Source organism: Carassius gibelio, chromosome B20 (genome assembly GCF_023724105.1).
Source record: "Carassius gibelio isolate Cgi1373 ecotype wild population from Czech Republic chromosome B20, carGib1.2-hapl.c, whole genome shotgun sequence".
NCBI lineage: Eukaryota > Metazoa > Chordata > Actinopteri > Cypriniformes > Cyprinidae > Carassius > Carassius gibelio.
In genome coordinates, this window is record NC_068415.1 from 26,066,411 (window position 1) to 26,094,388 (window position 27,978).

The 27,978-nt window shown below is 37.8% G+C and overlaps 1 long non-coding RNA gene across 2 annotated transcripts; it reads right to left on the reverse strand.

Annotated features, from left to right (window-relative positions):
• LOC127984380 (uncharacterized) lies at nt 1-27,377 on the reverse strand. 2 transcript variants are annotated; one of them, XR_008160580.1, is made up of 3 exons: nt 26,945-27,377; nt 14,945-15,175; nt 1-952 (listed from the first exon to the last, which is right to left on the reverse strand). It is a non-coding gene; the product is annotated as an uncharacterized LOC127984380 (long non-coding RNA). The 2 variants fall into 2 exon arrangements; XR_008160579.1 differs by lacking the exon at nt 26,945-27,377 and adding an exon at nt 17,066-17,462.
• Between the last annotated feature and the right edge of the window lie 601 nt (nt 27,378-27,978).

Below are 27,978 nucleotides of genomic sequence, written 5' to 3' on the forward strand. Positions count from 1 at the left end.
ACTCTCCAATACCTACAAAAAAGTCTCTTGGAGCAAAATCCGAAACCCAACAGGAAGTCGGTTATTACTAATATTATGAGCAAATTTTGTGTCATTTTTGTCATTTCCATGCGTTGTATTTTAACGAACTCCTCCTAGAGATTCATTCAGATCAACACCAAATTTGGTATGCCTAATCTGAAGGCCTTTGCGATGTTAAATTGCGAAGCTTTTGAGTTTTCGTTAATGGGTGTGTCCGTGGCGGCCTGGCGAATTTCGATGATTCGCCATGAAACAGGAAGTTGCTATAACTCAGACATACAATGACCAATCTGCCCCAAACTTCACATGTTTGATGAGTCTCCTAACATGAACAGATTGACATGCCCATATTCAGTTATAGTCATAGCGCCACCTATTGGCAACAGGAAGTGACATATTTTACACTGCAATGAACTACTCCTAAAAATTTTATGACATCAATTTTTTTTTTGTGGTCAGTCTAATCTAAAGGCCTGTGCGATGTTAAATTGTGAAGATCTTGAGTTTTCGTTAAAAGGCGTGTCCATGGCGCCGTCACGAAGTTCGATGTCTCGCCATGGGAATAAAAGATGTTATAACTCAGGCATAAAATGTCTGATCTTCCCCAAACTTCACATGTGTGATAAGAGTCCTGGCCTGAACACATCTGAAGGCCAAAATTCCATCAGATGTGGCAAAATGGCTCGATAGCGCCACCTATACACTTTCAACAGAGTGCGCCTAGAGCTATGTTTCACGTACATGTACAAAAATCGGTATACACATGTAACACACCAATACCTACAAAAAAGTCTTTTGGTACGAAATCCGAATCCCAACAGGAAGTCGGTTATTTAGAATTTTCTCTGCAAAATTGGCGTTGTTTTTGCCATTTTCAGGGGTTGTACTTTAACGAACTCCTCCTAGAGATTTATTCAGATCAACACCAAACCTGGTCAGTGTAATCTTAAGCCCTTTGCGATGTTAAATTGCGAAGATCTTTAGATTTCGTTAAAGGGCGTGTCCATGGTGGCCTGACAAATTTCGATGTTTCGCCATGAAAAAGGAAGTTGCTTTAACTCAGACATACAATGTCCAATCTGCCCCAAACTTCACATGTTAGATAAAACGTCTGCCCTTAACAGATCTACATGCCCACATTCAGTTATAGTCATAGCGCCACCTATTGGCAACAGGAAGTGACATGTTTTACGCTGCGAAAAACTACTCCTATAATTTTTTTGAGATTAACATATATTTTGTGGTCAGTCTAATCTAAAGGCCTGTGCAATGTTAACTTTTGGAGATCTTGAGTTTTTGTTAAAGGGCGTTTCCATGGCGCCATGACAAAATTTGATGTCTTGCCACAGCAAGAGAAGTTGTTGTAACTCAAGCATAAAATGTTCAATCTTCCCCAAACTTCAAATGTTTGATAAGAGTCCTGGCCTGAACACATCTGAAGGCCAATATTCCATTATAATGATAGCGCCACCTGCTGGCAACGGTAAGATTGGCACATATGTGGGATATACTTTGATATATTCCACTTATATTAAGGACATTAAATGCATATTTCTCAACGTTCACCTTTTTACTAAAGCAACACGATGGCGGTGAGCCCGGGTGCGAGAGCCCGTTCATCGCTGCTTGCAGCTTTAATTATTATTATTATTATTCTTCTCCATAATGAATCGCATTTTTGAGGGCCTAAACATACTCAAAAAGTCATGAAACTTTGCACACACCTCAGAACCGGCGAAAATGTACATATGATATGGGTTTCAGAAGTGGGTGTGGCAAAATGGCTCAACAGCTCCACCTATACACGTTCAACGGTGTGCGCCTCGAGCTACGTTTCAAGTACATGTATGAAAATTGGTATACACATGTAACTCTCCAATACCTACAAAAAAGACTCTTGGACCAAAATTCTAAACCCAACAGGAAGTCGGTTATTTTTAATTTTATGAGCAAATTTTGTGTCATTTTTGTCATTTCCATGCGTTGTATTTTAACGAACTCCTCCTAGAGATTTATTCAGATAAACACCAAATTTGGTATGCCTCATCTAAAGGCCTTTGCGATGTTAAATTGCGAAGATTTTGAGTTTTCGTTAATGGGCGTGTCCGTGGCGGCCTGGCGAATTTCGATGATTCGCCATGAAAAATTAAGTTGCTATAACTCAGACATACAATGTCCAATCTGCCTCAAACTTCACATGGTTGATAAGACTCTGGAACTGAACAGATTGACATGCCCATATTCAGTTATAGTCATAGCGCCACCTATTGGCAACAGGAAGTGTCATATTTTATGCTCCGAAGAACTACTCCTAGAAATTTTATGACATCAATGTCTTTTTTGTGGTCAGTCTAATCTAAAGGCCTGTGCAATGTTAAATTGTGAAGATCTTGAGTTTTCGTTAAAGGGCGTGTCCATGGCGCGGTGACAAAGTTCGATGTCTCGCCATGGGAGTAGAAGTTGTTGTAACTCAGGCATAAAATATCAGATCTTGCCCAAACTTCACATGTTTGATAAGAGTACTGACCTGCACACATCTGGAGGCCAATATTCCACCGGGTGTGGCAAAATGGCTTGACAGCGCCACCTATACACTTTCAATGGAGTGCGCCTCGAGCTACGTGTCACGTACATGTACGAAAATCGGTACACATATGTAACACACCAATAGCTACAAAAAAATCTCTTGGTACGAAATCCGAATCCCAGCAGGAAGTTGGTTATTTTGAATTTTCCCTGCAAAATTGGTGTTGTTTTTGCCATTTTCAGGGGTTGTACTTTAACGAACTCCTCCTAGAGATTTATTCAGATCAACACCAAACTTGGTCAGTGTAATCTTAAGCCCTTTGAGATGTTAAATTGCGAAGATCTTGAGGTTTTGTTAAAGGGCGTGTCCATGGCGGCCTGACAAATTTCGATATTTCGCCATGAAAAAGGAAGTTGCTGTAACTCAGACATACAATGTCCAATCTGCCTCAAACTTCACATGTTAGATAAGACTTCTGCCCTTAACAGATCCACATGCCCATATTCAGTTATAGTCTTGGCGCCACCTGCTGGCAACAGGAAGTGACGTGTTTTACGCTGCGACAAACTACTCCTATAATTTTTTTGCGATTAACATACATTTCGTGGTCAGTCTAATCTAAAGGCCTGTGCAATGTTAACTTTTGGAGATCTTGAGTTTTTGTTAAAGGGCGTTTCCATGGCGCCATGACAAAATTTGATGTCTTGCCACAGCAAGAGAAGTTGTTGTAACTCAAGCATAAAATTTTCAATCTTCCCCAAACTTCACATGTTTGATAAGAGTCCTGGCCTGAACACCTCTGAAGGCCAATATTCCGTTATAATGATAGCGCCACCTGCTGGCAACGGTAAGATTGGCACATATATGGGATATACTTTGATATATTCCACTTATATTTAGGACATTAAATGCATATTTCTCAACGTTCACCTTTTTACTAAAGCCACACGATGGCGGTGAGCCCGGGTGCGAGGGCCCGTTCATCACTGCTTGCAGCTTTAATTAGGGCCCGAGCACCGATGGTGTGAGGACCCTCTAGGAATTGCTCCGTTTATTATTATTATTATTATTATTATTATTATTTTTATTATTATTATTATTATTCTCCAAAATGAATTGCATTTTTGAGGGCCTAAACATGCTCGAAAATCCATGAAACTTTGCACACACCTCAGAACTGGCGAACATTTACGTCTGATATGGGTTTCAGAAGTGGGTGTGGCAAAATGGCTCAACAGCGCCACCTATACACGTTCAACAGTGTGCGCCTCGAGCTACGTTTCATGTACATGTATGAAAATCGGTATACACATGTAACTCTCCAATACCTACAAAAAAGTCTCTTGGAGCAAAATCCGAAACCCAACAGGAAGTCGGTTATTACTAATATTATGAGCAAATTTTGTCATTTTTGTCATTTCCATGCGTTGTATTTTAACGAACTCCTCCTAGAGATTCATTCAGATCAACACCAAATTTGGTATGCCTAATCTGAAGGCCTTTGCGATGTTAAATTGCGAAGCTTTTGAGTTTTCGTTAATGGGCGTGTCCGTGGTGGCCTGGCGAATTTCGATGATTCGCCATCAAACAGGAAGTTGCTATAACTCAGACTTACAATGACCAATCTGCCCCAAACTTCACATATTTGATGAGACTCCTGACCTGAACAGATTGACATGCCCATATTCAGTTATAGTCATAGATCCACCTATTGGCAACAGGAAGTGACATATTTTACACTGCAATGAACTACTCCTAGAAATTTTATGACATCAATGTATTTTTTGTGGTCAGTCTAATCTAAAGGCCTGCGCGATGTTAAGTTGTGAAGATCTTGAGTTTTTGTTAAAAGGCATGTCCATGTCGCCATGACGAAGTTCGATGTCTCGCCATGGGAATAAAAGATGTTATAACTCAGGCATAAAATGTCCGATCTTGCCCAAACTTCACATGTGTGATAAGGGTCCTGGCTTGAACACATCTGAAGGCCAATATTCCATTATAACGATAGCGCCACCTGCTGGCAACAGGAAGATTGGCACATATATGGAGTAAACATTGATGTATTCAAACTTATATTTATGAGTTTAAACGCATATTTCTCACCGTTCACCTATTTACTAAAGCCACTCACTGCTTGTGAGCCTGGGTGCGAGGGCCCGTTCATCGCTGCTTGCAGCTTTAATTATTAGGGCTCAAGCCTGGAGGGCGAGAGCCCTATTGTTTTCCTTAGGATTATTTATTAGGGCTCAAGCCCAAAGGGCGAGAGGCCTATTGTTTTCCTTAGGATTATTTTTTATTATTATTATTATTATTATTATTATTATTATTATTATTATTATTTTTTTCCAACGTCTCGGGGGCTTTTGGGGCCCTTAACGTGCTTAAAAAGTCTTGAAAATTGGCACACAGATTGGAACCTGCGGCCATTAGGGCCGGGCAGAGACTGATACACGGGCGTGGCACAGGGGCTCTACAGCGCCCCCTGGAATATGGAGGGCCATATATCATACATTCTTGCTCGTAGACGTATGAAACTCGGTACACATATAAATCTCATCAATCCAAAAAACTTTTGTATTGCATATCATAGGCTCCGCCCAACAGGAAGTTGGCTATTTAGGGTTTAGTATTCAAATTTTTCGTCAAAGTTGTGGGGGCTTTTGGGGTCCTTAACATACTCAAAAACTCTTGAAAATTTGCGCACACTTTGGAATCTGTGGCCTTTAGGAGCCTGCAGAGGCTGGGACCCGGGCGTGGCACAGGGGCTCTACGGCGCCCCCTGGAACACAGTCAAAAATGTTGATGTATAGCTCACACATACTTGCACATATTCATATGAAACTCAGTACACATATAGATCTCATCGTGCCGAACAACTTTCGTATTGCATGTCATAGGCTCCACCCAACAGGAAGTCAGCTATTTAGAGTTATGTAAAAAGCGCATGCTCTGGAATTTGAAATACTTGTCATAGGATTTTTTCTCGATTGCCGCCAAACTCGGTCAACATGATCTCAAGACACTGGGGATGAAAAATTGCCAGGGGATTTTTGATATCTCGAACGGTTTGCTCGTGGCGAGGCGTTGAAATTATGGCGAGAAATGAGAAACAGGAAGTGTCTAATACCGTCCACATACATTTCCTGATTTTAATCAAACTTCATCAGATTATTCGTTGTATGATGTCGATCGCATATATGTGACTATTAGGAGTCAAAGTTATAGCGCCACCAACTGGCAGAAGGAAGTGTGTCATTTTCAAAATGATTTGAATTCAGCATCTTATTATTACTCGATTTGCTTCAAACTTCATCAGAATAATGTTAAAACATAGCCGATATAAATCTGCAAGGGGGATATTGATATCTAAAAAATTGTTGGCGTGGCAACATGTCAAACTGGAATACTTCTCAGGTGATTTTGAGGCAAATAACATACTTAGAATTTCACAAAACTCTGAACACACATCAGTATTTCTGATACGAACTTAAATTGTGAATGGATTTTGGATAGCTTGAATGGTTTTGCCGTGGTGATTTTTTTAAATGACCTTACAAAGGGAATCATTATTGTATTTTTAAATTGCAGCTTCCAAACACGTCAAAGAATTTTTTCATACAGATGAAAAAGTCATTCTGAGGAAATATGCATAGTTTAACGACTTTACAACACTGTATGGATAACAGAAAATTAAAAAAACTGTAAGACATCTCATCTCACTCTGTCCCTCTGTTTGAGTATATGTGCTTCAGACTTCCATTGTCTGAGAGAAATAGCGCCCCTACAGGTTCAATTCCCGGACTTTTACTTTCACTTTTAAATCGGTTAAAAATACAAATAAATACTTAGATTTAATTCACACTGACAAGCTAAACCAACATATCTGATTATTACCGGTTCAGGGCTCATGGATAAATTATTTCTGGCCAGAGATACGTGAGAAATAGGAGAGATGAATCACCGCTGTGATCACGAGCGTCTGGAGTAAAGAGCTCAGAGAAAACGAATTTATTCCTGTTTTAAAGCTTTTAAAAATAAATTATTACAGCGATATCACACAATCAACCAATTAGAACACACCAAGAGCTAAATTAAGATGTTTTTGAACTGTTTGTGTGAAAATGAAATATTTGCAACTGCCTATCTGAAATCACTGCCTCCGATCAGCGCGTACAGTGTCCAGCTCAAAACAAACGAATTTATTCTTGTTTAAGAGCTTTTTTAAATAAAATATTACCACAAATGCACACAATAAACCCATTGTAACACAACAAGAGGTAAATGCAGGTGTTTGTGACCTGTTTAAGTGTGCAAGACTATTTGAAAGCGCGACTGGCAGAATAACATATATCTCTCGAGCTGCAGGTTTCTGCCTTTCGTCGTACGAACGAACACATAACGGACAAGATTATTTCAAAATACATAATAGCTTGGCGAATATAAACGAAAACAGCCACGTGAACATAAACTGGATCTACTGGATTTGAATATTAAAGTGACCACATTTACCACTTGCTTCTGTCTTCAATTTTAATCTATATAAAAAAGGAAACTCATTCGACTTGGCTGCTTTTTTAATGTGTGCGTATTTATTTATTTATCTTTTTATACATTTTGTATAATTTCATAGTTTGTGTATTACAATTATAAAAACAAAAATAAAATTAGCCACTCACATAGAAATAGCTTAGGCCTTAACCTTTTTCTGACAGTTTTAGGGATTTTTAAAAATCCTAAAAAAACCTTATTTGTGCTGCAAATAATAATTTCAAACTCATTTGATACTGACCTATGACATCCTGTGACATTATTTTTATTTTAATTTACATAATCTCATGGATGTAACAGTAAATCTGTTCAGCTCACAGATCAATACTAAGCTGTAATGCAAGCAGAACTTTCACAAATGCTTATGAGTCATTTAAGGATTTGATAACACTGTAAAATAATGTCTAATTTGTTAACATTAGCAAATTCATTGATAACACTTTATAATAACTGCACTCATTATTAAATAGTCAGTTCATGCTTTATAAAGCCTTGTCCCAATATTAATAGTCAGTAGTAAGCAGTTTATAAATACAGCTATAAATAGCTTGTCCTTGGTTTATAAGCACATTTATTAAAAATGAGAGTAAGTTATCTTCCTATGAAAAATAAAAGATAACAATAAACAAACAACAACACAGATTGATACAGAACTCAGAAATTTTATTGTGGATTTATGATAAAGCCTGCAAATGAATTCATACTCCTACTCATACTACTCCATACTCCTTTTTCAACATGATGCCAATATACTGAGATGTTAAATTGTGAATGGGTTTAGGATAGCTTAAATGGTGTTGCCATAGAGATTTATTAAAGTAACATAAAAAAAATACAATAGTTATTTTACTATATCTTTACAATTTTTCATTCTAAATCTTCAAAATTTTTTATATAAGTAGAAGTCCTCATTTGAAGGAAGCACAGTAAGTTTCATAGCTTTATCACTTTCAAGAGCCAGCATAAAATTTAAACTATCATAACTTATAAATCAAGCTTGCAATTCTTAGTACCAATAATGGCCACCAGAGGGAGCTATAGGATTACTTTTAAATAATTATTGTAGAAACGAGTATGATTTAAATCATTTATAGAAATCTTTCAAAAAAAAAATGAATTGTATATATTTTACTGATAAAATGACCCTCACTTAATTAGAATAACAAGCTGAAGTATTTTGAACTGTATATTAAGAATAATTCTTTATAGGCTTTATGGACAGATACGTTTTGAGTGACTCTTGAAGGATCAGCACCACATCCTCTTTTACCACTGTTTAAAGAATTAATCTTACAGAATAGGTGTGAATGAATTTTGGATAGCTTGAATGGTTTTGACGTGATGTTTTTTGAAATAATAGTAAAAAAGGAACCAGTAAATGTCTTTTTATTTTTTTAAAGTGCAGCTTCTAAACACTTTAAAAAAAAAAAAAAATGTACACATAGAAGACCAGTCATTCTGAGGCATATTTCCTCAGAATGACTGGTCTCATGACCATAGTTTCATGACTATACAACACTATATGGATGATAGAAAATAAAAAAAAAACTATCATACATCTGATGTCACTCAGTCCCACTGTCACTGTGGGTAATGTGTGTGTGTGTGTGTGTTAAGTGAATTAGGTGTGAAACTATCAGGGTGCATTTAGTCTCCAGCGCCAACATTTTACAGAACTGCCACTTTCCTGGAGTCTCCAGAATTACTCGGTGTCGGACTCTGAGAGATCTAAGATTCCAAAAAATGATTTAATTAGAATACCATGAAGTATTGTGAAATACTATATATTAAGTCTTTATATATAGGCTTTATGCACAGATTAGAGTGACTCGTGAAGGACCAGCACCACCTCCTCTTGTTCGATGGTTTGAGGAATATATCTTCCAGAATCTGGGATTAAGATTTAGGAGCTCATTTTTATTCCACCTCCTTTCTTGAAAGTCTGTCTTGCAGAATTGACTAAAAATTAATCTTCACATTATTTCCTAATTATTTTGCAATTCTTTTTGTCAGTTCTTCTTGACCTGTTTTTCTCTTCCAGCTTTCCTGGACTATTGTATAGCACTCATAAATGATTAAATAAAAAATAATGGTAGTTATTAAGATTGATATGGTTTGGAATTGGTAAAATGTTCTTGGAAAAAAATCACAATAAAACAATGTTTTAATGTTTACGTTTGGAATATTAACTGACATGAATGAATGTTATATAAATATTGTTCATGTTAACATAATGTTTATAAATGGAATCTTATTGTAAAGTGTTACTAAAGTTATATATATATATATATTGTTCTGTGAATGTGATTTTAAAGTCTAGATAATTCGGATTAACCCTTTAACTGCCATATCCTTTAAAACCTCACTGCCAGAGGGATATTGTGAATGCATGTGCCCGCTGGGCACAGTTTACCTGATGCCACCGGGGTGGCGATGGCATTGGTGGCTTGAGCCCGCCATCGCTGCTTGCAGCTATATTTTATTTTTTTTTCTTTATTCTTCTAATTTTTTTCTAAGGTTTTGGGGGCTTTTGGGGTCCTTAACATGCTCAAAAACTCTTGAAAATTGGCACACACCTTGGAACCTGCGGCCATTAGGGCCGGGCAGAGTCTGATACACGGGCGTGGCACAGGGGCTCTACAGCGCCCCCTGTAGTACCGAGGGCCATATATCATGCATACTTGCACGCATAGATATGAAACTTGGTACATATATATAACTCATCAAACCAAACAACTTTCACACTGCATGTCATAAGCTCCGCCCAACAGGAAGTTGGCTATTTAGGGTTTTATGAAAAACACATGCTCTGGAATTTGATATACTCCTCTGAGGAACTCCACCCGTTCACCACAAAACTCGGTGAACACGATCTCAAGACATTGGGGATGCTAAATTGCGAAGAGATTTTTGATATCTCAAACGGTTTGCCCGTGGCGAGGCGTTGAAATTATGGCGAGAAATGAGAAACAGGAAATGTATAATAACATCCACATACATTTCCTGATTTTGATCAAACTTAATTGGTTTGTTCGTTGTATGATACCGATCGTATATATGTGACTATTAGGAGTCAAAGTTATAGCGCCACCAACTGGCAGCAGGAAGTGAATCATTTTCAGAACGCTTTGAATTCAGCATCTTATTTTTACTTGATTTGCTTCAAACTTCATCAGAATAATGGCAAAACACGGCCGAAGAAAATCTGTCGTGGGGATATTTATATCTAATATAGTGTTGCCATGGCAACGTGTCAAACTTGAATGTTCTGTTCTGGTGATTTTTAGGCAGATAACTAGCTCAGATTTACATGAAACTCGAAACAGATATCAGTATTAAAGATAGCTAGACCATGGCAAAAGCTTTTAAAAGTGCGTGGAAGAGGCACTCTATAGCGCCACCTTTTGTCAAAAGTGGGGGGGTTAGTTTTAGCTACAGACACCAAACTTGGTACATAAATTGTTCTTATCAAGACGGACAACTTTCTAATTCGCAGTCATAAGCTACGACCAACAGGAAGTTGGCTATTTTGACTTGAATATGGATTTTTGGGAATTTTCTTTTGTGAATTAATGCATACTCCTCCCAGGGGAAGTACACTATACACACCAAACCTTGTCTACATTAAGAAAAAACATTAAGGAACTTAAATTGCGAATGAATTTTGGATAGCTTGAACGGTTTTGTCGTGGTGATTTTTTGAAATAACAGTAAAAAGTGAAACATTAATCGTCTTGTATTTTTAAATTGCAGTTTCCAAACCTTTAAAATACATTTTTCATTTAGAAAACCAGTGATTCTGAGGAAATATGCATAGTTTCATGACTTTACAGCACTGTATGATTAACAGAAAATTAAAAAACTGTCAGACATCTGATCTCACTCTGTCACTCTGTGTGAGTAATGTATGTGTGCTGACTGTGTGTGTGTGTGTGTGTGTGTGTGTGTGTGTGTGAGTGTGAGTGGGGGAGAGGTGTGAGGTGTGAGGTGAGTGGCAGACAAGACAGGGAGAGAGAGAGAGGGACTTAAACATCTCTTTAATCACCAGAAAAAAAATATTATTTTAAATTGTTATTTTTTTTTGTTGTTGTTGCTAATTGTGCTGTTTTCATTACAGCTTAAGAAATATCTTAGGCCTTATCCTTTTCTGACAGTTTCAGGGATTAAAAAAAGTCTAAAAATACTTATTTTAGCTGCAAATAATAATTTCAAACTCATTTGATACTGACCTCTGACACCCTGTGACATGACATTTATTTGAATTTACATAATCTCAACGATGTAACAGTAAAACTGTTCAGCTCACAGATGAAGACTAAGCTGTGATGCAAGCAGAACTATTTCACAAATGCTTAAAGGTTAATGAAATCATAACAAAACACTTTTAAATTATTTAAGGATTTGGTAACACTTTAAAATAATGTCTCAATTGTTAACATTAGTAAATGCATTGGTAACACTTCATAATAGCTGCACTCCTAGCTAAGCATTAGTAAATAGCCAGTTCATGCTTTATATATCCTTCTCCGAAAATTAATATTTTAGTAAGCATTTTATAAATACAGCTATAATTAAATTGTTCATAGTTTATATGCACATTTATTTTGAGGAGATTAAAGGCTGTTATCTTCCAAAATAAAAAATAAATAAAAAAATAAAAATAAACAAACACAGAACTAAAAAGGGAATCATTAATTGGCTTGTATTTTTAAATTGCAGCTTCCAAACATTTCAAAGCATTTTTTCATACAGAAAAAAAGTTATTCTGAGGAAATATGCATAGTTTCACGACTTTACAACACTGTATGGACAACAGAAGATTTAAAAACTGTCAGACTTCTTAACTGACATGATCTCACTCTGGCCACTCTGTCTGTGTGAGGGAAGGGAGGGGGAGGGGGAGTGTGAGGGGGTTGGTGACTGACTGCATTTTTGGTGACTGACAGTGTGTGTGGATTGTAGGAAGGGGAGGTGCTATCTGGCAGAGAGAGAGACAGAGAGAGAGAGAGATACCTAATCATCTCTTTAATCATCAGGGGGGAAAAAATCAGTATTTTCAATATTTATTGTTTTTGTTGTTGCTAATGGTGGTGTTTTTTCCTTTCATTACAGGTTAAGAAATCTCTTAGGCCTTATCCTTTTCTGACAGTTTTAGGGATTTAAAAACATCCTAAGAAGCCTTATTTGTGCTGCAAATAATAATTTCAAACTCATTTGATACTGACCTATGACAACCTGTGACGTGACATGACATTTATTAATCTCATGGATGTAACAGTAAAACTATTCAACTGACAGATAAAGCTGCAATGCAAGCAAAACTATTTCACAAATGCTTATAGGTCATTAAAATCATTACAAAACACTAATAAATTATTTAAGGATTTGATAACACTGTAAAATAATGTCTAATTTGTTAACATTAGTAAATGCATTGGTAACACTTTATAATAACTGCACTCATTAGCTAAGCATTAGTAAATAGTTCATGATTATAAAGCCTTTTGCCTTAATAATAGTCATTATTAAGCATTAATACATCTATAAATAAATTGTTCTTGGTTTAAAAGCACATATATTACAAAATAGATTAAAGTCTCGGTTGTCTTATAAAATAAATGAATAAACACAACCCAGTTTGATTCAGAATTCAGAAATATTTATTTCAAGATGCAATAAAAGGAAACTGTACACTTGAATAGCTTTTGAGCGATTCTTGAAGGATTAGCATCACCTTCTCTTGTACGATGGTTTGAGGAATATATCTTCCAGATAGTACTGCTGCTCCCTATATGCAGAGTATGCAGTCTTCGTAGGGCACCAACTCCCAGAGGGGGCACCATCCCAGTTGCTCAAAAAAAAAAAAAAAAAAAAAAAAAAAAACATGCGCCATTCTCCCATCTGTGCTCGCGACCGCTCACACCTCATGTTTGCGGCTGAATGTTCGTAATTGATGGATGGACATCTATGCCTGGGTATAGGACATCAGCAATCCGGCACAGAGAAAAGAAAACTAAAGAAAAAAAAAAACAGGCATAAAGTTGTCTTGACATTGGACATTCGAGAGTCTCAAATTTAGGGCCGGTCTCTAAAGTTACATGTGATATTGTTATACACTTTTCTAACGTCAGTAGCATTTGAAGAGAATGACTTACAGTCATAAAAACAACTGTAATTGTTCATCTAGGTGACAGCTATAATGCACAATTAAATTGAATGTTTGATATTTATTACAACAAACTGTAAGTCATATGTAAATTATGCTACTTTTTCACATGGGCTCAAATGCAAATTTGAAGCTCAATAGCATTTGTGTAAATGCATTGGTAACACTTTATAATAACTGCACTCATTAGCTAAGCATTAGTAAATAGTTCATGATTATAAAGCCTTTTCCCTTAATAATAGTCATTTTTAAGCAGTAATACATCTATAAATAAATATAAAAATAAAGTGTTACTAAAGTTATATATATTGTTCTGTGTATGTGATTTCAAAGTCTAGATTGGTCGGATTAACCCTTTAACTGCCGCATCCCTTTAAACTTGATTGTCAGAGGGTTACTGTAAATGCTTATGCCCGCTGGGCACAGTTTTCCCGATGCCACCGGGGTGGCGTTGCACTGACGGCTTGAGCCCGACATCGCTGCTTGCAGCTATATTTATTATTATTATTCTTCTTCTCCAAAATGAATCGCATTTTTGAGGGCCTAAACATGCTCGAAAAGTCATGAAACTTTGCACACACCTCAGAACTGGCGAAAATTTACGTCTGATATGGGTTTCAGAAGTGGGTGTGGCAAAATGGCTCAACAGCGCCACCTATACACGTTCAACGGTGTGCGCCTCGAGCTACGTTTCATGTACATGTATGAAAATCGGTATACACATGTAACTCTCCACTACCTACAAAAAAGTCTCTTGGAGCAAAATCCGAAACCCAACAGGAAGTCGGTTATTACTAATATTATGAGCAAATTTTGTGTCATTTTTGTCATTTCCATGCGTTGTATTTTAACGAACTCCTCCTAGAGATTCATTCAGATCAACACCAAATTTGGTATGCCTAATCTGAAGGCCTTTGCGATGTTAAATTGCGAAGCTTTTGAGTTTTCGGTAATGGGCGTGTCCGTGGCGGCCTGGCGAATTTCGATGATTCGCCATGAAACAGGAAGTTGCTATAACTCAGACATACAATGACCAATCTGCCCCAAACTTCACATGTTTGATGAGACTCCTGACCTGAACAGATTGACATGCCCATATTCAGTTATAGTCATAGCGCCACCTACTGGCAACAGGAAGTGACATATTTTACACTGCAATGAACTACTCCTAGAAATTTTATGACATCAATGTATTTTTTGTGGTCAGTCTAATCTAAAGGCCTGTGCGATATTAAGTTGTGAAGATCTTGAGTTTTCGTTTAAAGGCGTGTCCATGGCGCCGTCACGAAGTTCGATGTCTCGCCATGGGAATAAAAGATGTTATAACTCAGGCATAAAATGTCCGATCTTCCCCAAACTGCACATGTGTGATAAGAGTCCTGGCCTGAACACATCTGAAGGCCAAAATTCCATCAGGTGTGGCAAAATGGCTCGATAGCGCCACCTATACACTTTCAACAGAGTGCGCCTCGAGCTATGTTTCACGTACATGTACAAAAATCGGTATACACATGTAACACACCAATACCTACAAAAAAGTCTCTTGGTACGAAATCCGAATCCCAACAGGAAGTCGGTTATTTAGAATTTTCTCTGCAAAATTGGCGTTGTTTTTGCCATTTTCAGGAGTTGTACTTTAACGAACTCCTCCTAGAGATTTATTCAGATCAACACCAAACCTGGTCAGTGTAATCTTAAGCCCTTTGCAATGTTAAATTGCGAAGATCTTTAGATTTCGTTAAAGGGCGTGTCCATGGCGGCCTGACAAATTTCGATGTTTCGCCATGAAAAAGGAAGTTGCTGTAACTCAGACATACAATGTCCAATCTGCCCCAAACTTCACATGTTAGATAAAACTTCTGCCCTTAACAGATCTACATGCCCACATTCAGTTATAGTCATAGCGCCACCTATTGGCAACAGGAAGTGACATGTTTTATGCTGCAACAAACTACTCCTATAATTATTTTGAGATTAACATATATTTTGTGGTCAGTCTAATCTAAAGGCCTGTGCAATGTTAACTTTGTAGATCTTGAGTTTTTGTTAAAGGGCGTTTCCATGGCGCCATGACAAAATTTGATGTCTTGCCACAGCAAGAGAAGTTGTTGTAACTCAAGCATAAAATGTTCAATCTTCCCCAAACTTCACATGTTTGATAAGAGTCCTGGCCTGAACACATCTGAAGGCCAATATTCCATTATAATGATAGCGCCACCTGCTGGCAACGGTAAGATTGGCACATATATGGGATATACTTTGATATATTCCACTTATATTTAGGACATTAAATGCATTTTTCTCAACGTTTACCTTTTTACTAAAGCCACACGATGGCGGTGAGCCCGGGTGCGAGGGCCCGTTCATCGCTGCTTGCAGCTTTAATTATTATTATTATTATTATTCTCAAAAATGAATCGCATTTTTGAGGGCCTAAACATGCTCGAAAAGTCATGAAACTTTGCACACACCTCAGAACTGGCGAAAATTTACGTCTGATATGGGTTTCAGAAGTGGGTGTGGCAAAATGGCTCAACAGCGCCACCTATACACGTTCAACGGTGTGCGCCTCGAGCTACGTTTCATGTACATGTATGAAAATCGGTATACACATGTAACTCTCCAATACCTACAAAAAAGTCTCTTGGAGCAAAATCCGAAACCCAACAGGAAGTCGGTTATTACTAATATTATGAGCAAATTTTGTGTCATTTTTGTCATTTCCATGCGTTGTATTTTAACGAACTCCTCCTAGAGATTCATTCAGATCAACACCAAATTTGGTATGCCTAATCTGAAGGCCTTTGCGATGTTAAATTGCGAAGCTTTTGAGTTTTCGTTAATGGGTGTGTCCGTGGCGGCCTGGCGAATTTCGATGATTCGCCATGAAACAGGAAGTTGCTATAACTCAGACATACAATGACCAATCTGCCCCAAACTTCACATGTTTGATGAGTCTCCTAACATGAACAGATTGACATGCCCATATTCAGTTATAGTCATAGCGCCACCTATTGGCAACAGGAAGTGACATATTTTACACTGCAATGAACTACTCCTAAAAATTTTATGACATCAATTTTTTTTTTGTGGTCAGTCTAATCTAAAGGCCTGTGCGATGTTAAATTGTGAAGATCTTGAGTTTTCGTTAAAAGGCGTGTCCATGGCGCCGTCACGAAGTTCGATGTCTCGCCATGGGAATAAAAGATGTTATAACTCAGGCATAAAATGTCTGATCTTCCCCAAACTTCACATGTGTGATAAGAGTCCTGGCCTGAACACATCTGAAGGCCAAAATTCCATCAGATGTGGCAAAATGGCTCGATAGCGCCACCTATACACTTTCAACAGAGTGCGCCTAGAGCTATGTTTCACGTACATGTACAAAAATCGGTATACACATGTAACACACCAATACCTACAAAAAAGTCTTTTGGTACGAAATCCGAATCCCAACAGGAAGTCGGTTATTTAGAATTTTCTCTGCAAAATTGGCGTTGTTTTTGCCATTTTCAGGGGTTGTACTTTAACGAACTCCTCCTAGAGATTTATTCAGATCAACACCAAACCTGGTCAGTGTAATCTTAAGCCCTTTGCGATGTTAAATTGCGAAGATCTTTAGATTTCGTTAAAGGGCGTGTCCATGGTGGCCTGACAAATTTCGATGTTTCGCCATGAAAAAGGAAGTTGCTTTAACTCAGACATACAATGTCCAATCTGCCCCAAACTTCACATGTTAGATAAAACGTCTGCCCTTAACAGATCTACATGCCCACATTCAGTTATAGTCATAGCGCCACCTATTGGCAACAGGAAGTGACATGTTTTACGCTGCGAAAAACTACTCCTATAATTTTTTTGAGATTAACATATATTTTGTGGTCAGTCTAATCTAAAGGCCTGTGCAATGTTAACTTTTGGAGATCTTGAGTTTTTGTTAAAGGGCGTTTCCATGGCGCCATGACAAAATTTGATGTCTTGCCACAGCAAGAGAAGTTGTTGTAACTCAAGCATAAAATGTTCAATCTTCCCCAAACTTCAAATGTTTGATAAGAGTCCTGGCCTGAACACATCTGAAGGCCAATATTCCATTATAATGATAGCGCCACCTGCTGGCAACGGTAAGATTGGCACATATGTGGGATATACTTTGATATATTCCACTTATATTAAGGACATTAAATGCATATTTCTCAACGTTCAACTTTTTACTAAAGCAACACGATGGCGGTGAGCCCGGGTGCGAGAGCCCGTTCATCGCTGCTTGCAGCTTTAATTATTATTATTATTATTCTTCTCCATAATGAATCGCATTTTTGAGGGCCTAAACATACTCAAAAAGTCATGAAACTTTGCACACACCTCAGAACCGGCGAAAATGTACATATGATATGGGTTTCAGAAGTGGGTGTGGCAAAATGGCTCAACAGCTCCACCTATACACGTTCAACGGTGTGCGCCTCGAGCTACGTTTCAAGTACATGTATGAAAATTGGTATACACATGTAACTCTCCAATACCTACAAAAAAGACTCTTGGACCAAAATTCTAAACCCAACAGGAAGTCGGTTATTTTTAATTTTATGAGCAAATTTTGTGTCATTTTTGTCATTTCCATGCGTTGTATTTTAACGAACTCCTCCTAGAGATTTATTCAGATAAACACCAAATTTGGTATGCCTCATCTAAAGGCCTTTGCGATGTTAAATTGCGAAGATTTTGAGTTTTCGTTAATGGGCGTGTCCGTGGCGGCCTGGCGAATTTCGATGATTCGCCATGAAAAATTAAGTTGCTATAACTCAGACATACAATGTCCAATCTGCCTCAAACTTCACATGGTTGATAAGACTCTGGAACTGAACAGATTGACATGCCCATATTCAGTTATAGTCATAGCGCCACCTATTGGCAACAGGAAGTGTCATATTTTATGCTCCGAAGAACTACTCCTAGAAATTTTATGACATCAATGTCTTTTTTGTGGTCAGTCTAATCTAAAGGCCTGTGCAATGTTAAATTGTGAAGATCTTGAGTTTTCGTTAAAGGGCGTGTCCATGGCGCGGTGACAAAGTTCGATGTCTCGCCATGGGAGTAGAAGTTGTTGTAACTCAGGCATAAAATATCAGATCTTGCCCAAACTTCACATGTTTGATAAGAGTACTGACCTGCACACATCTGGAGGCCAATATTCCACCGGGTGTGGCAAAATGGCTTGACAGCGCCACCTATACACTTTCAATGGAGTGCGCCTCGAGCTACGTGTCACGTACATGTACGAAAATCGGTACACATATGTAACACACCAATAGCTACAAAAAAATCTCTTGGTACGAAATCCGAATCCCAGCAGGAAGTTGGTTATTTTGAATTTTCCCTGCAAAATTGGTGTTGTTTTTGCCATTTTCAGGGGTTGTACTTTAACGAACTCCTCCTAGAGATTTATTCAGATCAACACCAAACTTGGTCAGTGTAATCTTAAGCCCTTTGAGATGTTAAATTGCGAAGATCTTGAGGTTTTGTTAAAGGGCGTGTCCATGGCGGCCTGACAAATTTCGATATTTCGCCATGAAAAAGGAAGTTGCTGTAACTCAGACATACAATGTCCAATCTGCCTCAAACTTCACATGTTAGATAAGACTTCTGCCCTTAACAGATCCACATGCCCATATTCAGTTATAGTCTTGGCGCCACCTGCTGGCAACAGGAAGTGACGTGTTTTACGCTGCGACAAACTACTCCTATAATTTTTTTGCGATTAACATACATTTCGTGGTCAGTCTAATCTAAAGGCCTGTGCAATGTTAACTTTTGGAGATCTTGAGTTTTTGTTAAAGGGCGTTTCCATGGCGCCATGACAAAATTTGATGTCTTGCCACAGCAAGAGAAGTTGTTGTAACTCAAGCATAAAATTTTCAATCTTCCCCAAACTTCACATGTTTGATAAGAGTCCTGGCCTGAACACCTCTGAAGGCCAATATTCCGTTATAATGATAGCGCCACCTGCTGGCAACGGTAAGATTGGCACATATATGGGATATACTTTGATATATTCCACTTATATTTAGGACATTAAATGCATATTTCTCAACGTTCACCTTTTTACTAAAGCCACACGATGGCGGTGAGCCCGGGTGCGAGGGCCCGTTCATCACTGCTTGCAGCTTTAATTAGGGCCCGAGCACCGATGGTGTGAGGACCCTCTAGGAATTGCTCCGTTTATTATTATTATTATTATTATTATTATTATTATTTTTATTATTATTATTATTATTCTCCAAAATGAATTGCATTTTTGAGGGCCTAAACATGCTCGAAAATCCATGAAACTTTGCACACACCTCAGAACTGGCGAACATTTACGTCTGATATGGGTTTCAGAAGTGGGTGTGGCAAAATGGCTCAACAGCGCCACCTATACACGTTCAACAGTGTGCGCCTCGAGCTACGTTTCATGTACATGTATGAAAATCGGTATACACATGTAACTCTCCAATACCTACAAAAAAGTCTCTTGGAGCAAAATCCGAAACCCAACAGGAAGTCGGTTATTACTAATATTATGAGCAAATTTTGTCATTTTTGTCATTTCCATGCGTTGTATTTTAACGAACTCCTCCTAGAGATTCATTCAGATCAACACCAAATTTGGTATGCCTAATCTGAAGGCCTTTGCGATGTTAAATTGCGAAGCTTTTGAGTTTTCGTTAATGGGCGTGTCCGTGGTGGCCTGGCGAATTTCGATGATTCGCCATCAAACAGGAAGTTGCTATAACTCAGACTTACAATGACCAATCTGCCCCAAACTTCACATATTTGATGAGACTCCTGACCTGAACAGATTGACATGCCCATATTCAGTTATAGTCATAGATCCACCTATTGGCAACAGGAAGTGACATATTTTACACTGCAATGAACTACTCCTAGAAATTTTATGACATCAATGTATTTTTTGTGGTCAGTCTAATCTAAAGGCCTGCGCGATGTTAAGTTGTGAAGATCTTGAGTTTTCATTAAAAGGCGTGTCCATGGCGCCGTCACGAAGTTCGATGTCTCGCCATGGGAATAAAAGATGTTATAACTCAGGCATAAAATGTCCGATCTTCCCCAAACTGCACATGTGTGATAAGAGTCCTGGCCTGAACACATCTGAAGGCCAAAATTCCATCAGGTGTGGAAAAATGGCTCGATAGCGCCACCTATACACTTTCAACAGAGTGCGCCTCGAGCTATGTTTCACGTACATGTACAAAAATCGGTATACACATGTAACACACCAATACCTACAAAAAAGTCTCTTGGTACGAAATCCGAATCCCAACAGGAAGTCGGTTATTTAGAATTTTCTCTGCAAAACTGGCGTTGTTTTTGCCATTTTCAGGGGTTGTACTTTAACAAACTCCTCCTAGAGATTTATTCAGATCAACACCAAACCTGGTCAGTGTAATCTTAAGCCCTTTGCGATGTTAAATTGCGAAGATCTTTAGATTTCGTTAAAGGGCGTGTCCATGGTGGCCTGACAAATTTTGATGTTTCGCCATGAAAAAGGAAGTTGCTGTAATTCAGACATACAATGTCCAATCTGCCCCAAACTTCACATGTTAGATAAAACTTCTGCCCTTAACAGATCTACATGCCCACATTCAGTTATAGTCATAGCGCCACCTATTGGCAACAGGAAGTGACATGTTTTACACTGCGACAAACTACTCCTATAATTTTTTTGAGATTAACATATATTTTGTGGTCAGTCTAATCTAAATGCCTGTGCAATGTTAACTTTTGGAGATCTTGAGTTTTTGTTAAAGGGCGTTTCCATTGCGCCATGACAAAATTTGATGTCTTGCCACAGCAAGAGAAGTTGTTGTAACTCAAGCATAAAATGTTCAGTCTTCCCCAAACTTCACATGTTTGATAAGAGTCCTGGCCTGAACACATCTGAAGGCCAATATTCCATTATAATGATAGCGCCACCTGCTGGCAACGGTAAGATTGGCACATATATGGGATATACTTTGATATATTCCACTTATATTTAGGACATTAAATGCATATTTCTCAACGTTCACCTTTTTACTAAAGCCACACGATGGCGGTGAGCCCGGGTGCGAGGGCCCGTTCATCGCTGCTTGCAGCTTTAATTAGGGCCCGAGCACCGATGGTGTGAGGACCCTCTTGAAATTGCTCCGTTTATTATTATTATTATTATTATTAGGGCTCAAGCCCGAAGGGGCGAAGAGCCCTATTGTTCCCCTAAGGATTTTTCTTATTATTATTATTATTTTTTTTATTTTTTTTTAAACCTTCCGGGCATTTTTGGGGGCCTTAACATGCTCAAAAACTCTTGAAAATTGGCACACTCATTGGAATCTGCGGCCATCAGGACGCCACAGAGACTGGGACCCGGGCGTGGCACAGGGGCTCTACAGCGCCCCCTGGAACACCGTCAGAAATCTTGAACCATAGCTCACACACGCTTGCATGTATTTATATGAAACTCACTACACTTATAGATCTCATTGAGCTGAACAACTTTCGTGCTCTATGTCATAGGCTCCGCCCAACGGGAAGTCAGCTATTCAGGGCTGTTTAAAAAAAGCATGCTCTGGAATTTGAAATACTCCTCTGAGGTTTTCAACCCGTTCGCCACGAAACTAGGTGAACATGATCTCAAGACATTGGGGATGAAAAATTGCCAGGGGATTTTTGATATCTCGAACGGTTTGCTCGTGGCGAGGCGTTGAAATTATGGCGAGAAATGAGAAACAGGAAATGTCTAATAACATCCACATACATTTCCTGAATTTGATCAAACTTCATTGGTTTGTTCGTTGTATGATACTGATCGTATATATGGGACTATTAAGAGTCAACATTATAGCGCCACCAACTGGCAGCAGGAAGTGTGTCATTTTCCAAATGCTTTGAATTCAGCATCTTATTTTTACTCTATTTACTTAAAACTTCATCAGAATAATGACAAAACACGGCCGATGTAAATCTGTTGTGGGGATATTGATATCTGATATAGTGTTGCCATGGCAACGTGTCAAACTTGAATGTTCTGTTATGGTGAGTTTGAGGCAGACAACAAGCTCAGATTTACATGAAACTCAAAACACATATCAGTATTAGTGATAGCTAGACAATGGCAAAAGCTTTTAAAAGGGCGTGAAGGAGGCACTCTATAGCGCCACCTTTTGTCAAAAGTGGGGGGGTTAGTTTTAGCTACAGACACCAAACTTGGTACATAAATTGTTCTTTTCAAGACGGACAACTTTCTAATTCACAGTCATCAGCTACGACCAACAGGAAGTCGGCTATTTTGATTTGAATATTTAAATTGAGCTCTGATTTAATGCATACTCCTCACAGGAAATGTTCACTATACTCACCAAACTTTGTCTACATGTTGAAAAAACATTGAGGAACTTAAATTGCGAGCGGATTTTGGTTAGCTTGAACGGTTTTGTCGTGGTGATTTTTTGAAATGACAGTAAAAAGGGAATCATTAATTGTCTTGTATTTTTAAATTGCAGCTTCCAAACACTTAAAAAAAAATTCATACAGAGATCAAATCATTCTGAGGACATATGCATAGTTTCATGACTTTACAACACTGTATGATTAAAAGAAAATTAAAAAACTGTCAGACATCTCAACTCACTCTGTCCCTCTGTTTGAGGAATGTATGTGTGCTGACTGAGAGTGTTTGTGTGTGTGTGTGTGTGTGTGTGTGTGTCTGTGAGTGGGGGATGGGCATGAGCTGAGTGGCAGACACAATGAGAGAGAGAAAGAGACTTAATCATCTCTTTAATCACCAGAAAAAAAAAATGTATTTTAAATTGTTATTTTTTGTTGCTTTTGCTAACATTGCTGTTTTCATTACAGCTTAAGAAATCTCTTAGGCCTTATCCTTTTCTGACAGTTTCAGGAATTAAAAACAAAATTCTAAAAATACTTGTTTGTGCTGCAAATAATAATTTCAATCTCATTTGATACTGACCTATTCCATCCTGTGACATGACATTTATCTTAATTTACATAATCTCATGGATGTAACAGTAAAACTGTTCAGCTCACAGATGAAGACTAAGCTGTAATGCAAGCAGAACTTTCACAAATGCTTATAAGTCATTAAAGGATTTTATAACACTGTAAAATAATGTCTAATTTGTTAACATTAGTAAATGCATTGGTAACACTTTATAATAACTGCACTCATTAGTAAATAGTCAGTTCATGCTTTATAAAGTCTTGTCCCAACTTAAATAGTCATTAATAAGCAGCTTATAAATACAGCTATAAATAGCTTGATCTTGGTTTATAAGCACATTTATTAAAAAGGAGAGTAAAGGGTCAGTTATCTTCCTATGAAAAATAAAAAAATGAAAATAAACAAACAACAACACAGATTGATACAGAACTCAGAAATTTTATTGTGGATTTATGATCAAATTAGCCTGTAAATGAATCATACTCCTCCAAGAAGACACAAGTAGTTCACACCAAACTTTTTCAACATGATGCCAATATACTGAAGATGTTAAATTGCGAATGGGTTTAGGATACCTTAAATGGTGTGGCCAAACCGATTTATTAAAGTAACATAAAAAAATACAATAGTTATTTTACTATATCTTTAACATTCTTTATTCCAACTCTTCATAATTTTTTATATAGGTAGAAGTCATCATTTGAAAGAAGCACAGTAAGTTTCATAGCTTTATCATTTTCAAGAGCCAGCTTAAAATTAAAACTATCATAACATATAAAATCAAGCTTGCAATTCTTAGTACCAATAATGGCCACCAGATGGCGCTATATGATTACTTTTAAATAATTATTGTAGAAACAAGTATGATTTAAATCATTTATAGAAATCTTTCAAAGAAAAATAATATGTATTTTACTGATAAAATGACCCTCACTTAATTAGAATAATATGCTGAAGTATTGTGAAATACTGTGTATTAAGAATAATTCTTTATAGGCTTTATGGACAGATAAGTTTGGAGTGACTCTTGAAGGATCAGCACCACATCCTCTTTTACCACTGTTTAAAGAATGTAGCTTACAGAACAGGTGCGAATGAATTTTGGATAGCTTGAATGGTTTTGTCATGGTGATTTTTTGAAATAACAGTAAAAAAGGAACCAGTAAATGTCTTTTATTTTTTTAAGTGCAGCTTCCAAACACTTCAACAAAATGTACACATAGAAGTCATGCTGAGGAAATATGCATAGTTTCATGACTATACAACACTATATGGATGATAGAAAATTAAAAAACTACCATACATCTGATGTCACTCTGTCCCTCTGTCACTGTGGGTAATGTGTGTGTGTGTTTGTGTGTTAAGTGTGTGTGTGTTAAGTGTGTGTGCTGAGTTTGTGTGAATGTGTGGGAGAGGGGATGGGCTTGGTGTCAGAGAGAGAGAGAGAGAGAGAGAGAGAGGGAGGGAGACTTAATCATCTCTTTAATCACCAGCAGAAAAAAAAAGCAATTTTGTGTTGTTGTTGTTTTTTCATCATTACAGCTTAAGAAATATCTTAGGCCTCAACATCAACTGTGGCTGCTTTATATAGCCTTCTCCCAAAATTAATAGTCATTAGTAAGCATTTTATAAATACAGCTATAATTAAATTGTTCATGGTTTATATGCACATTTATTTTGAGGAGATTAAAGGCTGTAATCTTCCTAAAAAAAATAAAAAAATAAAAATAAAAAAAATAAACAAACACAGAACTCAGAAACATTTATTTCAAGATGCAATAAAAGAAAACTGCACACTATATATACATATATATACAATTGCATAAGTTTATATTTAATTTTTTTTGTATCAAGTGTACAGCTAATAATAATAATAATAATAATAATAATAATAATAATGCATTTTATTTAAGGCGCATTTCAAACCACTCAAGGTCACCGTACAACAAGTAACAACAGTAACAATATTAAAACAAAAAATAACAGCAAATAACGATGTCAATAAAAAACCACAATAATATTAGAATAGCACATATTGTGGAATACTATATTAAGACTTTATATATAGGCTTTATGAACAGATAGGTTTTGAGAGATGCTTGAAGTACTAGCATCACCTCCTCTTGTACGACGGTTTGAGGAATATATCTTCCAGATAGTACCGCCGCTCCCTATATGCAGAATACGCAGTCTTCGTAGGGCACCAACTCCCAGAGGGGGCACCATCCCAGTAGCTCAAAAAAAATAAAACATGCGCCATTCTCCCATCCGCGCTCGCGACCGCTCGGAAATTTGCGGATCGCATTTTTGAGGGCCTAAACATGCTCGAAAAGTCATGAAACTTTGCACACACCTCAGAACTGGCGAAAATTTACGTCTGATATGGGTTTCAGAAGTGGGTGTGGCAAAATGGCTCAACAGCGCCACCTATACACGTTCAACGGTGTGCGCCTCGAGCTACGTTTCATGTACATGTATGAAAATCGGTATACACATGTAACTCTCCAATACCTACAAAAAAGTCTCTTGGAGCAAAATCCGAAACCCAACAGGAAGTCGGTTATTACTAATATTATGAGCAAATTTTGTGTCATTTTTGTCATTTCCATGCGTTGTATTTTAACGAACTCCTCCTAGAGATTCATTCAGATCAACACCAAATTTGGTATGCCTAATCTGAAGGCCTTTGCGATGTTAAATTGCGAAGCTTTTGAGTTTTCGTTAATGGGTGTGTCCGTGGCGGCCTGGCGAATTTCGATGATTCGCCATGAAACAGGAAGTTGCTATAACTCAGACATACAATGACCAATCTGCCCCAAACTTCACATGTTTGATGAGTCTCCTAACATGAACAGATTGACATGCCCATATTCAGTTATAGTCATAGCGCCACCTATTGGCAACAGGAAGTGACATATTTTACACTGCAATGAACTACTCCTAAAAATTTTATGACATCAATTTTTTTTTTGTGGTCAGTCTAATCTAAAGGCCTGTGCGATGTTAAATTGTGAAGATCTTGAGTTTTCGTTAAAAGGCGTGTCCATGGCGCCGTCACGAAGTTCGATGTCTCGCCATGGGAATAAAAGATGTTATAACTCAGGCATAAAATGTCTGATCTTCCCCAAACTTCACATGTGTGATAAGAGTCCTGGCCTGAACACATCTGAAGGCCAAAATTCCATCAGATGTGGCAAAATGGCTCGATAGCGCCACCTATACACTTTCAACAGAGTGCGCCTAGAGCTATGTTTCACGTACATGTACAAAAATCGGTATACACATGTAACACACCAATACCTACAAAAAAGTCTTTTGGTACGAAATCCGAATCCCAACAGGAAGTCGGTTATTTAGAATTTTCTCTGCAAAATTGGCGTTGTTTTTGCCATTTTCAGGGGTTGTACTTTAACGAACTCCTCCTAGAGATTTATTCAGATCAACACCAAACCTGGTCAGTGTAATCTTAAGCCCTTTGCGATGTTAAATTGCGAAGATCTTTAGATTTCGTTAAAGGGCGTGTCCATGGTGGCCTGACAAATTTCGATGTTTCGCCATGAAAAAGGAAGTTGCTTTAACTCAGACATACAATGTCCAATCTGCCCCAAACTTCACATGTTAGATAAAACGTCTGCCCTTAACAGATCTACATGCCCACATTCAGTTATAGTCATAGCGCCACCTATTGGCAACAGGAAGTGACATGTTTTACGCTGCGAAAAACTACTCCTATAATTTTTTTGAGATTAACATATATTTTGTGGTCAGTCTAATCTAAAGGCCTGTGCAATGTTAACTTTTGGAGATCTTGAGTTTTTGTTAAAGGGCGTTTCCATGGCGCCATGACAAAATTTGATGTCTTGCCACAGCAAGAGAAGTTGTTGTAACTCAAGCATAAAATGTTCAATCTTCCCCAAACTTCAAATGTTTGATAAGAGTCCTGGCCTGAACACATCTGAAGGCCAATATTCCATTATAATGATAGCGCCACCTGCTGGCAACGGTAAGATTGGCACATATGTGGGATATACTTTGATATATTCCACTTATATTAAGGACATTAAATGCATATTTCTCAACGTTCACCTTTTTACTAAAGCAACACGATGGCGGTGAGCCCGGGTGCGAGAGCCCGTTCATCGCTGCTTGCAGCTTTAATTATTATTATTATTATTCTTCTCCATAATGAATCGCATTTTTGAGGGCCTAAACATACTCAAAAAGTCATGAAACTTTGCACACACCTCAGAACCGGCGAAAATGTACATATGATATGGGTTTCAGAAGTGGGTGTGGCAAAATGGCTCAACAGCTCCACCTATACACGTTCAACGGTGTGCGCCTCGAGCTACGTTTCAAGTACATGTATGAAAATTGGTATACACATGTAACTCTCCAATACCTACAAAAAAGACTCTTGGACCAAAATTCTAAACCCAACAGGAAGTCGGTTATTTTTAATTTTATGAGCAAATTTTGTGTCATTTTTGTCATTTCCATGCGTTGTATTTTAACGAACTCCTCCTAGAGATTTATTCAGATAAACACCAAATTTGGTATGCCTCATCTAAAGGCCTTTGCGATGTTAAATTGCGAAGATTTTGAGTTTTCGTTAATGGGCGTGTCCGTGGCGGCCTGGCGAATTTCGATGATTCGCCATGAAAAATTAAGTTGCTATAACTCAGACATACAATGTCCAATCTGCCTCAAACTTCA